The sequence below is a fragment of the Vicugna pacos genome, chromosome 11 (genome assembly GCF_048564905.1).
Source record: "Vicugna pacos chromosome 11, VicPac4, whole genome shotgun sequence".
Classification (NCBI taxonomy): domain Eukaryota; kingdom Metazoa; phylum Chordata; class Mammalia; order Artiodactyla; family Camelidae; genus Vicugna; species Vicugna pacos.
The window spans coordinates 19,649,734-19,664,275 of record NC_132997.1 but is presented as its reverse complement, the minus strand read 5'-3'; the positions used below and the strand labels follow the sequence as shown (position 1 = coordinate 19,664,275).

General features: G+C 49.9%; 2 pseudogenes; both read left to right on the top strand.

Moving 5' to 3' along the window:
• Positions 1 to 9,086, top strand: part of LOC102530620 (wings apart-like protein homolog) — a 335,358-nt pseudogene extending 326,272 nt beyond the window's left edge.
• On the top strand, positions 1,250 to 6,136 carry LOC140699513 (zinc finger protein 532 pseudogene; annotated as a pseudogene).
• Positions 9,087 to 14,542: the final 5,456 nt, after the last annotated feature.

The window sequence follows — 14,542 nt, the reverse complement described above, 5'->3', positions numbered from 1 at the left end:
GTCTTCACTTTTTTGATGGTGTCTTTTGAAACACAGAAGCTTTAAGTTTGATGAAGTTCAACTTACCTACTTTTTATTTTGTCACTTGTGGTTTTGTTGTTGTGCCTAAGAAACCATTTCCTAACCCAAGGTCACAAAGATTTAGTCCTGTGTTTTCTCCTAAGGGATTTATGGTTGGGCTCTTATATTAAGGTCCTCTTCCATTTGTGTTATTTTTTGTTGATGTGTGTGGATGTTCCATTTTCCTAGCACCATTTATTGATGTTTAGCAGTTTTGAAGGAAAGATGACTAACAGAGGTGTTGGTTTCTTGGATGATTTTGTGTGTGTGTGTGTGTGTGTATGTGTTTTAATGTACAGTTTTCGGTTTAAATATTTTCAGCTCTTCAGCATGCTCGGAAACACATGGAGGATTGCATCGTGGCCTCATACACAGCACTACTTCTTCAGTGTCTCTGCCAAGAGAGTCCAGTAAGTAATAGTTCAGTGTTGTTTTATGTGTCTTAAAAAGATTCCATTGTGACAGCTTCATATCATTACCTAATTAACTTATGACTTTTTCTTGCCCCCTCACATTTGGTGAAGTTTAGAAGGTGCATTTCACAGTAAGAATATATTGGGTTTAATGAGGAAACCCCCAGGTTAATGGAGGAATGGATTCACTGGGGCCTTGGTTGATGTCAGAGAGAGCTTCAGCTACAACCTGTGCCCAGCTGGCTTCAGATGCAAAAGTCCAGCCTCAGTGAGGGCATCAAAGATTCAGTTTTTGTCTTTACACTCTGCAGTCCCCTGCATGTCATCTTGTCTTTTGCTAGCTGTCTTCACGGCCCTGTGCAGACTCTAGCTATGTGTCTTGTCTACTTAACTAATGTCCAGTGGAAGAAGGTGGTCTCTTCCGGTATATTTATTTGTAAGGGCAATGGTTTCTTTCCCCTAGGACCCCTGCACACCCACTGCAGAAAGGAGCCTTCCCCTCACCTTGGCCAGCATTGGCTCACTTGCTTTTCTTTGATCTACCCACTGGCCAGGAAAATGGGATTACTACATGAGATTTAGTTCATCATTATTTAACTATGAGAAGCATGTGAGTGTCTAGACATTTGGGCTGAATCAGCACAGAGGTGGACAGGTCCTGGCTATTGGGATGGTCTCCTTTAAAAGGGGAACATATGGGTATTTTTTTAACAGAAAGGCCCAGTAGAAGAGCCAGATTTTTAAATAAAAGAGAGGGTTTTTCCCCCTTAGCTGCCATGGGCATTCAGGTTGCAAGAAGGAGTGGAGGGAGGTCTATTGTATAGTGGGGTGGTTAGTTTTTCTTCTCTGAGGCTAGAGGACTAGAAGTGAAGACCGTGATCTGAAGGGCATCTATCAACCCTCTCACATTTCTTCACTTTTGCCATCGACTTTTCTGCATTGCCTTGGTTTCCCCCTGTATCCATTTGTCTTTAGTCCTGTGTATTTTTCTGAATCCTCCTTGTCCATCTCTTCCATATTTACATTGTAGTCCAGTATATTGTACACTGTAGTCAAATGCACACTTGCCCACTTTGCTGTGGCCCTAGTGGCACCAGCACTTTCAGGATCCAATCCAGAGTTTTTATTACGGCTTTGGAGGCCCTGCAAGATCTTTATTCCCCTTCCAGTATATATAATCTTTTCAGCTCAGCCCTTTTTTCTTATTTCCTTAAAATCCAGAGATTTTTAAGGGAAAATGAGAAACACATACCAAGCAAAGGGAAAGAAGATGCTCCTTCAGTAGCACCCCCTCCAAAAAAAAAACAACCTAATGGGCATGCTATTTAAATTAAAGATTTTTAGGTATTGTGTTTGGCACACACCCAAATTTCAGTCATGGTCTTTCTTTTTTTTTTCATTTCAGTCATTTTATTCTAAAAGGAAAAAATTTTTTTGACATTTTAAAATGGGATTGTTTAATTTTTTTGATACTGTGTTGTATGAATTCTTTGTATATTTTGAGTGATAGTCATTTTACAGTGCTGTGTCAAATTCTAGTGTAGAGCACAATTTTTCAGTTATACACAAACATATATATATTCATTGTCACATTTTTTCCCACTATGAGCTACCACAAGATCTTGTATTATTTCCCTGTGCTGTACAGTATAATCTTGTTTATCTATTCTGCATTTTAAAATCCCAGTGTGTCCCTTTCCACCCCCTACCCCCTTGGCAACCACAAGTTTGTATTCTATGTCTATGAATCTGTTTCTGTTTTGTATTGATGTTTTGTTGTTTTTTTAGATTCCTCATATGAGTGATCTCATATGGTATTTTTCTGTCTCTTTCTGGCTTACTTCACCTAGAATGACATTCTCCAGGAACATCCATGTTGCTGCAGATGACATTATGTTGTCAGTTTTTATGGCTGAATAGTATTCCATTGTATAAATTTACCACATCTTCTTTACCCAGTCGTCTGTTGATGGACCTTTAGGCTGTTTCCATGTCTTGGCTTTTGTAATTAGATCTTTTCTGAAATTGTATTCATATCATTATCTTGCTTATTTATAATTCCAAAAATACTTTGACAGGAATAAGGAAGAGGGGGAGAGGGAACTGGTTGCATGTTTCCTAAGAGGGGTGACATGTAGTCTTTCCTCTCCTGCCCCATCAACAAAAATCAAGTCAGAAACTTCCCTGTTCCTCCTCCTTTTGTGGCAACATATTTTCTTTTGTGTTTTTTATTATAGGTGAGCCTCCTTAGAAGAACTTTTCCATTTATTTTTTAAGAAGTTTTAAGTCATTTTTAAAATTTGAAATAGAACACGTTTTAGACAGGCCATGTATTTTCCTTGTAACAGATAAGTTTGTATGTAGTCTGGCTGCTTCTTGCTAATTAATGTAGGGTAACATCTTAAGCTTAAGCAAAACTGGAATCTCTACATCTTACAACTGTGTTGTTAAGAGAGAAATGGAAACAAATTCTATAAATCTTAGTGTTTATGAACCTCTTAAAGTCAGAAGAATGGATGATAAATTGAAGGAAAACTCTGAAAGGGTACTTGAAAACAGGGCCCATGAGGGGAAGCTGAGCTCTGAGAAGAATGACAGCTCCCTTGGTGGTGTGGCACCATCAGGGACCAAGCCATCCTCCAGGCTTTCCTCCTGTATAGCTGTGATCGCAGCCCTCAGTGCTAAAAAGGCCACTTTCATCTCCTCTAAAGAACCAGTGACCAACTCCTGGGAGTCCTCTGTTACCAAAAGAAGTAAATGACAGCCCTAGAGCCACTGAAAAGTCTCCTGAGTCCCGGAGTCTCATCCAAGGGATGAAAACAGCATCCCTCAAGCAGCCGGGTGTTCCCCAGAGCGTCTCCAGTGAGAACACTAGCGAGGGGTCACCCTCCTCTCCTGCAGGGTCGACGCCAGCAATCCCCAAAGTCCGCATCGAAACCATCAAGACGTCCTCTGGGGAAATCAAGGGGATGGTGGTGAGGGTGTTGCCCGAAGTCAATCTTAATGCTGGAAAAAAGCCTTCAGAGCAGACGGGGTCCATGGTGGTGTCCGTGATGTTGCTTCTGTCATCTCCAGCCTCAGCCACTGTCCTTTCCTTCCAGCCTCAGGGCACCTGTGCAGTCAGTGGTCATCACCAACGCTGTTGCCCCTGCCGAGCTGACGCCCAAACAGGTCACGATCAAGCCTGTGGTGACCGCCTTCCTCCTGGTGTCAGCTGTGAAGACGGCCGGCGCGCAGGTCATTAATGTGAAGCTCACCAGCAACACGACGGTGATAGAGACGGTCATATCTGCTGCCTCCATTCAGGGCACCAGCAGCAGCATCATTAATGCCACCAGTGCCGCCCAGCAGCAAACTGCCGTGGTGCTGGCCTCCAGCCTGGCCAACGCCAAACTCGTGCCAAAGACTGTGCACCTTGCCAACTTCTGCCTCAGGGCGCCCAGGCCACCTCTGAGCTCTGCCAAGTGCTCACCACATCTCAGCAGCAAATAAAGCAGGCAATAATTGATGCGGTGGCCTCACAGCCACCCAAAACGGTGTCACAGGTCCTGGCAGTGTCCTCCCTACAGAGTTCTGTGGTGGAAGCTTTCAACAAGGTGCTGTGCAGTGTCAGCCCAGTCCCAGTTTACATCCCCAGCCTCAGTCCTCCTGCCAACACGGGCATCACATTATAAACCCGTGGGTACAAATCCTTGCAGTGTGGGGACTCCTTTGCCCTGAAAAGACCCTGACCCAACACTAGGACAGATGCAGCGTGTGCATTGAAGTGATGTGCACTGTAGTAGGAACCTCATTATTGACAAGTGCAGCCTCCTGTCCCATGCCCGTGGGCACAAGAAGGGAGTGGTGATGCAGGGCTCCCACTTGATTCTGAAGCCGGTCCCAGCAGATCAAATGCTCATTTCTCCATCAAGCAGTATCCTGCTTCATCTTCCACTCTCCTGAGCTCCATGGGAGCCGGCACCCACACTGTAACATAAATTCAGTCTGACGTAACTGAGATGGTCACATCAGCCCCTTTGAGCACACCCATCCTTCCAGCTGTGCCCCTGGATGAAGACCCATCCAAGGAGGGTCTTGGAGGCCTAGTCTGAAAAGTTTGCAGTGTAAAGTTTTCCAGGATGAGACATCGCTGGCTGCCCACGTCCAGCACGCTGCAGATGTGAGTGGACAAAAGACTTGCACTGTCTGTCAGATGTGGCTTCCTGACCAGTGCAGCTACGCCTCCCACAAGAGAATCCATCAGCACAAATCTCCCTGCACATGCCTCGAGTGCAGGGCCATCTGCAGGTCGGTGCACTTCCACACCCACGTCACCAGAACTGTCTACGCTACAAGCGGGGGTTGGTTTTCAATGTTTGCATTGCAATGTTGTCTACTCTGTCACGGCTGCACTGAAGTCTCACATTCAAGGTTCTCACTGTGAAGTCTTCTACAAGTGTCCTATCTGTCCAGTGGCATTTAAGTCCTCCCCAAGTACACATTCCCATGCCTACACGCAGCACCCCGGCATCAGGATCAGAGAGCCAACAATAATATAAGTGTTCCATGTGTGACACTGTATTCATCCTGCAAACCCTGCTGTATCGCCACTGTGACCAACACATTGAAAACCAGGTGTCTGTTTTCAAGTGTCCGGACTGTTCTCTTTTATATGCACAGAAGCAACTCATGATGGTCCATGTCACGTCTATGCATGGAACACTGAAAAGCATGGAAGGGCCTCCAAACTTGGGTATAGACTTGCCTTTGAGCATTAAGCCTGGAACTCAAAATTCAGCAAATCAAAACACAGACACCAGATCCGTGAGTGGGAAAGAGAAATTGGGAAAGGAATCCCCATCACCTATGAAGAAATCAGTGAAAACAAAAAAAGTGGCCAGTCCTGGGTGAACGTGTTGCAGGTGTGACCACCTGTGAGGAAGGAGCATGGGAAGCAAATGAAGAATCACCCCTGTCGCCAGTGTGAAAAATCTTTCAGCTCATCCCTCAGCCTCTGCCATCACAACCGGATCAAACACAAAGGCATCAAGGAAAGTTTACACCTGCTCACACTGCCCAGACTCCAGGCGGACCTTCGTGAAACAGCTGATGCTGGAGAAACACATCCAATTCATGCATGGTATTAAGGATCTTGACGTGAAAGAAAAGTTAGAAGCCACCAATGAGGAGGAAATGGAAATAGAAGATGCCAAGCTTCCTAGCCCCAAGCGGAAGTTAGAAGAACCCGTTTTCTGGAGTTCAGACTGCCTGGAGGAGCCATCACCCGACTCCTGAAGAAGCTGAAGACAAACACCCATTGCGATAGTCATGCACAGCTGCGTTTCTATATGTGACTCTTGATTTGTTAATTTAATCCCAGCAAGGAACTTTAGGACCATACGATCTAATTTTATGATATTGGATCCCTGAGGGAATCAAAGGTGTCCTCTGAGACTTAAGGGACAATCAAGGGGGGCGAAATGAGAACAGAAGCAAGAGCAGGTGAGATGTGACCTGGGAGACCCCTGGGATCAGGTGGGTCCTGGCTGAGGGGCACTCTGGGAAGGTCTTCAGGTGTAAAGGGCTTGGCAGGTGAGGAAGATGCCTATGTATGATGACCTCCTGTCGGGACAGCTCCAAGAGAGTCCCCATTTCAAATACATTTGCAGACCTGTCCTGTCTTCCCTCCCAAGTGTATTCATTCAGCAGTGCGAGCGTGTCTTCTTGGCTAAGCACTGGACTAGAGACCTGTAATATACTGGAAACCAAGGCGTAGACTCTGCTCCCAGGTGGCTGACCATTGGTTAGAACACAATACAATACAGGGAAAGCTGTTGTAGGCAGAGGATCAGGTAATTAGAATCATAACCTATCCCTCTCCCATGGTTGCTAGCATCCCTGTTCTTGATTCTGCCCCAGAGGCTCCTTCAGGAAGCACAGGGCTTCAGCAGAGCTCCCCAGGGGAAAGCAGACTCTGCTGTGAGGATACGAGACAGCGTGGACCCACCTGGGCTGTGCTGAGCAGATCTTCCCTGGTGATGGACTCCCACTGAGACCTACTGCCCTCCTTCAGTTGTCTCCTAGGGATCCAGGGACAACCCCACTGTCCTGTGAGCAGAGCCCTCGCACTCAATGATCCACATCACACACACAAGACAACATAATTTAAAATATCTCTACAACATCACACTGGTTGTCGAAGTGTTTTATTGAAAGCAGTATGTACAGACGGCTGGAGGAGAGAGGAAGGGACAGAGGTGGTCACAGATGGGGGCTGGACACAGAATGAGGCATGTCTACGTATCCCAAGGGACAGCTTCCCCTCGGTGGCTCACCTTCTACTTGTGAATTGGAGTCGATTTACATTAGATCGCGAACGAGATGGAAGAAGAAAAGCAAATCTCTATAGCTTAAAGAAAGCCTCAGTTTCTAAAACATCTTCTGAGGAAGGCTCAATTGGACAGGACCACTTCAGAACGCAGCAGCGTGTTTCTCAGAGGCAGTGACACACCTCCCTCTGGTGGCCGTATGAGGAATGGCATGGGAGCTGCTGGCTCCATGGATGGCAAACAGGCAACATTCACACACACACAACATCCATCTTGCTGTTAGGAGAAAGCCAATTCCGTGAGATCAAAATTTTGGCTGTGCCTTCTAGTGAAAGTCCTCGTCTTGATCATGACATGACCAGGCACTTCCCAAGGGCAGGGCCTCAGGGAGGGTTGATGGAGCCCCTGAGCTGGGCCCTGGGTCCACAGCAGAGAACAGAGAGGACGTCGCTGCCTCACAGGACCTGCAGGGAGAGAGTGGGAACGTGCTGGGGTCACTTGTCCGCATCCCCACCCTGTGTGTCTGGTGCAGAGAAGTGAGTCTATCCAAACAAAGACACGCATGGCCCTTTGCTGTTCACATTAACAATCAAATGTCAACGCAGGTTTGAAATGTATCACGCAGCATCTTTGTCTCATTTCATCTAAGATGATGTCCAACTTGAAAAAACGAGATGACGCTCTGTTACCGGCCACTTTGTCAGTTACCAGGTGTAATGGCCGTCTCCACTGCAAATGTTAGAAAACATGACTTTCAAAGCTGCGTCATGGTCCTTCTGATCCCTTGTCCTTAAAGGACCTGCTTCTATTGCTTCTGCTGCCAGCTTCCTCCACAAGCATGTCTTCTTCATCTCTGAAAGTGGAGCCCAATCCTGTCCTCCCCAGGCAGCTTCTAAATCTAGGATCCCTCCTTGAACTTCCCGAGCACAAGCCCTGTCCATTTTCCTATGATGGCAGGCACTTCCCGGCATGTCTTCTCTTCTGTGGATTCAGAGCTTCTCCCAGACCAGGATGCTCCTCAGTCAGTTCCCAGTCTGCTCTCTGCTCAGCACTTGACAGACAGCAAATACTCAATGAAGATTTGGACATCACTAATCTAAAGTAGTTATGCACTGTTTCAGATGTCATCCTAAAATTAGAATTAAATCCCAGAAAAGAATCTGGATGTCTTGAAGCAAAAGGGCTGGTTTGTTGTTCGCAAGGTCTGCAAACCATGAACACACAGTTTTTACCTGTAATGGACAGTATGAACCCCGGGGGTTGATGGGTTGAAGAGTTTCTCAAAGCCAAACCCCAGAACGTATAGGTGGGCGACTTGCAAGGGGCTTGGATGGCCTGTGCAGCCTGACTACAGATCCTCGCAGCTGAACTGCACGTTTCCCATGACTGGCTGACACTGGAGCATCTCCTTAGAGGCTTGACCAGGTGGGGCCCTTAGCAGAATTGGCAGTCTGACAGGTTTTGTTTGTTGTTTTCTAAGAACTTGGGAGTGTGTTACTTAACCCCAGGTCCATCATGAGCTACACAGCATATCAAGCTTCCAAAACCTCCAAGTGGACAAAGGCTGTCTGGGCTTCTGTACTGAAGGCGTTTTGTCGAGGTGAATTTGGTTTTGCCTTCACACTTGGGTGTGATCACTTCAGACCAAGTCCTACAAACTGACAGTGAGCCTGTGCTCCTAAGCATCAAGGCCGAGCCTCAGCCCGGGCGGCCCTTCCCCTGGGTCCTCTGATCTCTCCTTTGCTCCCAGTTGAATCGGGCTCCTGTTTTTCCCCCTCCAGGAAGAGCTTAGACTCTCCTCCCTGTGAGGCCCTATGTTGTGTGCATGGGGGCATCCATCTTCAGGCAGAGAAGAGAGAGGTCGCTGAGCGTGGCCTCATTCAGTCCCCTCCAATCACAGGATCCCCAGACGTTACTCTGATGGACATCATCAGCCTCCCCACCCTCTGTTTCTGGTTTTGGGGGAAAGGCAGAGGTCCTTCCCCTGCAGAAGCTGAATGCAAGGATGCCAGTCCTGGGGACTGGACATGGGCTGGGCAGTGGGTCACTCTTGGGGGAGCCTGAGGGGTGGGAGGGCCTGTGAGCACCTCCCGGGGCGCCTGGCCTGAGGCTCAGACCTCCCTGCAGCTTCTCCGGCACCTGATATGTTTTGGGAAGACTCTTTCAGCTCATCTGAGCTCAAGTGGGTGCCGCTGTTGCAAATCAAAATTCCCCTGCATGGAGCATATCCAGGAGCGTGCCTTAACGTGGTGTCCTGCCTTATTTTTAATTTTTAAATGTGTAAAATTTAAATGAAAAAATAGTGATGATCATTCTCTTCATTACTCAGCCAGACACAATAAGTCCCAAGTAATGTGTTATCACCTCTGAGAAGAATCAGGAATTGTAAATTCACAGACACCTCGGGAGCAGTGGGCGTCCCGGCACTGAAGGGGAGGGCAGGCAGCAGAGCCTGACTGGTACTTACAGCGCGTCCCTCTGCTCTGGCTCCAGCGCTGTTGCAGGCAGGAGAGCTGGAGCTGCTCTCCGTCCAGAGGGGTTTCCCCAGCGGGCTCTGGAGCTGGTGCTGTGGCTCCAAGAAGGGAAACTCTTATCAATAGGACTGCTTTCCCACGTGTCTCCCAAAGCCAGGGGATCCCTCACTGCTACTCAATCAACTCTCAGTCCCTGAGTCCACCCCCAGGGAGTCTTCCCAGCCTCTGCTCTGTGGGGTCCAGTGCCTTCCCCTCCCCACCCACCAGATCCCCCACCCTGCATCCTCCTCACCATCACTCTCTGCCTCTGGGAGCTCCAGTTGCTCCAGCTGTGCCACGAGGAGGTGGGCCTGCTGCTCCAGGTCTGAGCCAGGCATTCTCAGCTCTATGTAAGCGACAGTGGTCTTAAGGCAGGGAAATTCTGGAGGCTGGTGGAAATTGTCTGGGTACTGGAGCAGCCAGGTGCCCAGGATGGAGACATGGCCCTGGGGGTAGTCAGGGGGACACCAGAGTCAGAGGCTTGGCCGTTCCCACCACGTTGGGTTCCCAGGGTAGCCCTGCAGGACCTGGGCCTCTTTGCTTTTGGCTCCTGCCCACCCAGAGGCCAGCTCTGCTCCATGTCCCATCTCGGCTGGCAGTCTGGGCAGAGGCAGGCTTGGACACAGAGGAGGGGCTGCTATAAACCTTCCTAAGGGACAGCCCTTGCTCAATGGTGTGACCACGTCTCCACCTCTTCAGGGACGCCTGTCACACTTCTCTGTCCCTCTCCTTGCCCCTCCCCACTGCATGGCACCTCTGTGAGGACAGGCAGGCTGTGCGCTCTGGGCACTGCCATCTCAGGAACACGGGAGCTGCTCTATGAGTGTCTGAGCCAGGAGGGGGCAGACAGGCTGTGTCTGCCACCCAGGCTGCCCACTGGCCTCCTCACACCTCACACTCCAGCTCCTGCACCTGCTGGCCGCATAATCCTCCAGGGACCCTGCCTGTGTCTCCTTCTGCCCCTGCCACTCAGCATCATCAGGATGGGCTCAGCTGTGCCCTGAGGCTCACTGGATCTCCTGAGCAACAACTGAGTGCCCACCATTGAGGCTCCACTAGATGGTGGGCAGGATGCTCTCCGCCCCTTGTGTTCTGTGTGTCACAAAGGGCGTGTGGGCAGGGATGGGATGGAGAGGGGATGGTTGTGGGTTTTCTTAGGGCTTGACTCTGTCCTCTGACCTCCCAGATGCCCCTCACAGTCCCATCCACAGCTCTCTGAGTCTCGTCTCCTCTTTGCCAGGGGAAGCCCTAGGACTTCTGCTCTCAAGCCAGAATCACAGGGCATGTGCGATCCAGGATTCTGCCCACCTCTGCCCAACCAGAGAGCCCACAGCTTCACACAGTATTTGGGGAAGGAGTCCCTCCCCCTTCAATCCAGGAGACTCACTGTTACAGCTGGTGCAGGGGTCCCCCGTCCTCTTCAGTAAAAGGGAGGCTGCATCTGTATCTAGAGGACAGCAGGAAGGCGTCACATGGAGTGTCCTGAGCACACTAGCTGGATGTGGTATCTAGTGTGATAGTGTGAGTCCCGGGAGAATGGAAGCCCTGGAGGGCACGGCTGTTGTCTGCTTGATGCATTAAATGATGGTTGTTCCTAGAAAAGCCCCTGTCCCTCGGGGCCCTTCCTATGTATTTGAGGAATGAGTGAGCTCACCCAGCCCCACAGCACACATCTGTGTGGGCCTGGGACCCCAATTGTCCCTCCCAGGGATCCCTGCTCTCGTTCTCCCAGGACAGGGACAGCTAATGGCATCACAGATCCCCTTTGAAATGGGAAAACACTTCCACCCAAGGCCAAAGTCCCAGTGACACAGGAGGCAGAGGCTTCCTCATGGGCAGGAGGAAAATGACAAATTCACACAACCACAGCCCCGCCAGCTGCCGTTTCTGTGAGCCAGGGCCCCAGAAAGCATTTTCGATGGTCTCCCTCTGTTCCTCCCCTCCTAGGGCCTGATCGTCTGTTGACCCCAGCGTGCAAGGGGGCAAACTGAGGCTTAGGGAGGCAGAGGAACAATGCCTCATGTCACTGCTAGTAAGTGGGCCGAGTCTTCAATGTCCCATGAGGACAGAGTGCTCACCTTTGGAACAGATGGTCTAGCACCTGCTGGGTGGTGGCAAAAGTTCAATAATTGCCCAGAAATGTGTTCACATAGGAGGGGTGGCCGCCCAGGACGGCAGACACCAGGTTGGCCACCAGCTTCTCCAGCCTGTGTCGCTGGAGGCTCCACACCCTGTAGGTCTCACCCCTGCTCCCTGATGGTCCATCTTCCCCCTGGGGTGGAAAGAGGAGAGACATGAGTCAGAGGCAGCACCGGGGACCCCCAAGGGTTCGGGCTGGAGACCAGACTGAATCCTCAAACCTCAAGGTCTTGTGCCAGAGGTGGAAGAGGGGATCCCTGAGCAGATTCAAGGTTCTTGGCATCACCAGTACAAGGGGCGGATGGCGATGATTAAATGCATTAGTGTCTCAGATCATTGTGTCAGCACCGCAGTGACAGTACCTCCCTGCATGAATTACCTCATCCCTGTGACTGCTGTCACAGCATCCCATTCCAGAGATGAGAACACAGAGGCTGATCCCTGGGTGGGAGGGACGAGGTTTGTCAGGCCAACGTGGGCACATGGGGATGGAGGAGAAACAGGGCAATGTGTAGAAAAATGCAGAAACACTGTTGACTTAACATGAACTGAAGTTCTGTCCAAGTCTCTTTCTGAGATTTGGACTCATATGTGGTCATTCACTTTGCATCTGGCCAAGGCAGGGCCTGGGCTATGAGGGTGGGTGGGAGAGATGGGGCATCAAATTCCTTGGCCAGCAGGTCTCTAAGAGGCAGCCCGGGGAGGAGCGGGGCAGCTGTTGGGCCCAGGGCTTCCTGGACGTTGAGTCTCCTCACTCACACTCACCCTCCGCCCATCCTGGGCTCTGCTGGTGTTGTGGGGCACCTGCCCCTCCTGCAGGGAGATGGAGTGGGGGACTCCATGGTCCAGGTCCTGTCCCATCTCCTGTGTGGAGTCCTGCAAACACAGTGCCCAGCGGCCAAGCAGAAACCTCAGAGCCCTGTCTGGTTATCTTGGTGGTTCTCCAACCCATAAGACATCTCCAGTCCTGACACACATACACCACTGTCTGTACAGACCTCCTCCAGGGACAAAAAGCTGACAAAGTGGGGGCCTTGGATTCCCATTGGCAGAGAGAAGAGGCCCCTCAGGAGTCCTCTTTCCTCCTCATCAGCCCTATCCTTGGGTGTGGCCATGACAGGACCAGCAGGTTACCAAGTGTTCAACAACCCATTCCTGCCCAGAGGGGACACTTCCCCTCAAGTCCCCCTTCTCCGACATGGAGATGAGGGGAAGTGGGCCTGCCCAGGGAGGGCCCCCAACGGATCTGGTCCCAGACTAGCCTTCTACAGTCCACCCTGTGTTACCTTAGGTGGCCTCCTCAAAATAGGCCAGAGGTGTCTGGGTTGAGGGTTCCACAGACGCCTACAGCCACTGAACAACCTCTCAGTCCAGGGTTTCCTGGCGGAGAAGCCCTTGGAGACCGGGAAACAAGAAGAGAACATGTTTCTTCTTCAACTGTCTCCAGCCAAGTGCGCTGGCTCGGGACTGTCACTAGAATGTGGGTGCCTGGTAACCAGGTTCCATTTCTGTTGGGGTCTGTAGTCAAGGAAGTGACATCACTTCCTGGGGTCCACTTCCTTGACCCCCCTCCTCAGACAACATCACACACAGCCCTCTGGGCTGCTGCCTGCTCACCCCCTTCTCATTGCAAACCCACCTCTTCCACAGTTACAGCAGCCGTGCCCTCTCCACGGCTCCCGGGGAGGCTCTGTGTGCAGCTGTGGTGAGATGCCCTGGCATCCAGACTCAACTCCTCATTCTTACCTGTTCTCCATCCTGGATAAGTCCTGGTGTCTGTCCAGGCTTGTCTGTCTCCCCACCTGCACAGTAGGGGTGATTCTACACGGTACTTCTAGGGACGTCCTCTGGTGTAAGTGGAATAAGGCTGAAACAATGGGGGAGTGGTGTCCCATGTAGGCGATGCCTCCCATGTTTTTCTTCCTCTGACTTCCTCCTCCATATCTGTTCCTCTTCTGATCCCACCCCATCATCCTTATTCAATGTACAGTGGTACACGGGTGTCTATCTATTTGTGTGTGTGTGTGTGTGTGTCTGTCTGTCTGTCTAGGCCAGTGCTCACAGTCTGTGTGGCCAGTAGAAAACTGCCCCCACACAGGAGGGATGGGTAAGAGCGTCCTGAGGTCTGAGGGTTTCTAATTTCCAGAGCAAACTCGAGAGGGGCTGAGGCCCTGGCTAGAAGCTCAGAGCTCATGACTCAAGGCCATGCAGGTAGCAGGGCTGGAGCTGAGATCAAATACAGTCTGGTTCCACTGTCCACTCTCAGTACCACAGTGCTGGGGGCAGGGGGACTGTCCTCTTCACCAGTCACACAGTCTGGCAGGCTGACCTTCTCTGGTGGACATGCAGTGGCCCAGGGACAGATGGGCACATGATGGGCCGCTGACTCCAGACAGACTTGACAATCTCATTTGCTGTTTCATTTATGTTTCTGTCTTTAAGTGCCTCTCCCCAAGGCTGAGGCTGGCTGTCAGGTTTTATCCAGGCCCAATTGCAGTAGAAACAGAGGCGAGGCCACCAGGAACAAGAGGATTTGTACTCAGCTGGAGTATCTCATCTTGCTTGTAACCCCCTGAGAAGCAGTTTCTCCCAGTGGCTTCATTATAAAGTGGTATCAGTTTTGCAATTTGTTTAGATTTCTCATATTAGTTATATCATACAGTATTTATCTTTGTCGGACTTACTTCACTTAGTATGACAATCTCTAGGTTTCCTAGACATGCACCCCAATGTTCACAGCAGCACTATTTACAACAGCCAAGACACAGAAGCTACCTAAAATGTCCATTGACAGAAGAATGGATAAGGAAGTTATCATATATGCACACAATGGAATATTAGTTAGCCAGAAAAAAGAATAAAATAATGTCATTTCCAGTAACATGGATGGACATGGCATTTATCATACTAAGTGAAATAAGTCAGACAGAAAGACAAATATATCACTGGTATATGGAATCTAAAAAAATGATACACATAAACTTATTTATAAAACAGAAACAGACTCACAGACAAATAGAAAACAAACTACGGTTCCCAGGATGGAAAGTGGTGGTGAGGAGGGTTAAATGAGGAGGGTGGGATTAGCAGGTACACACGACTATAC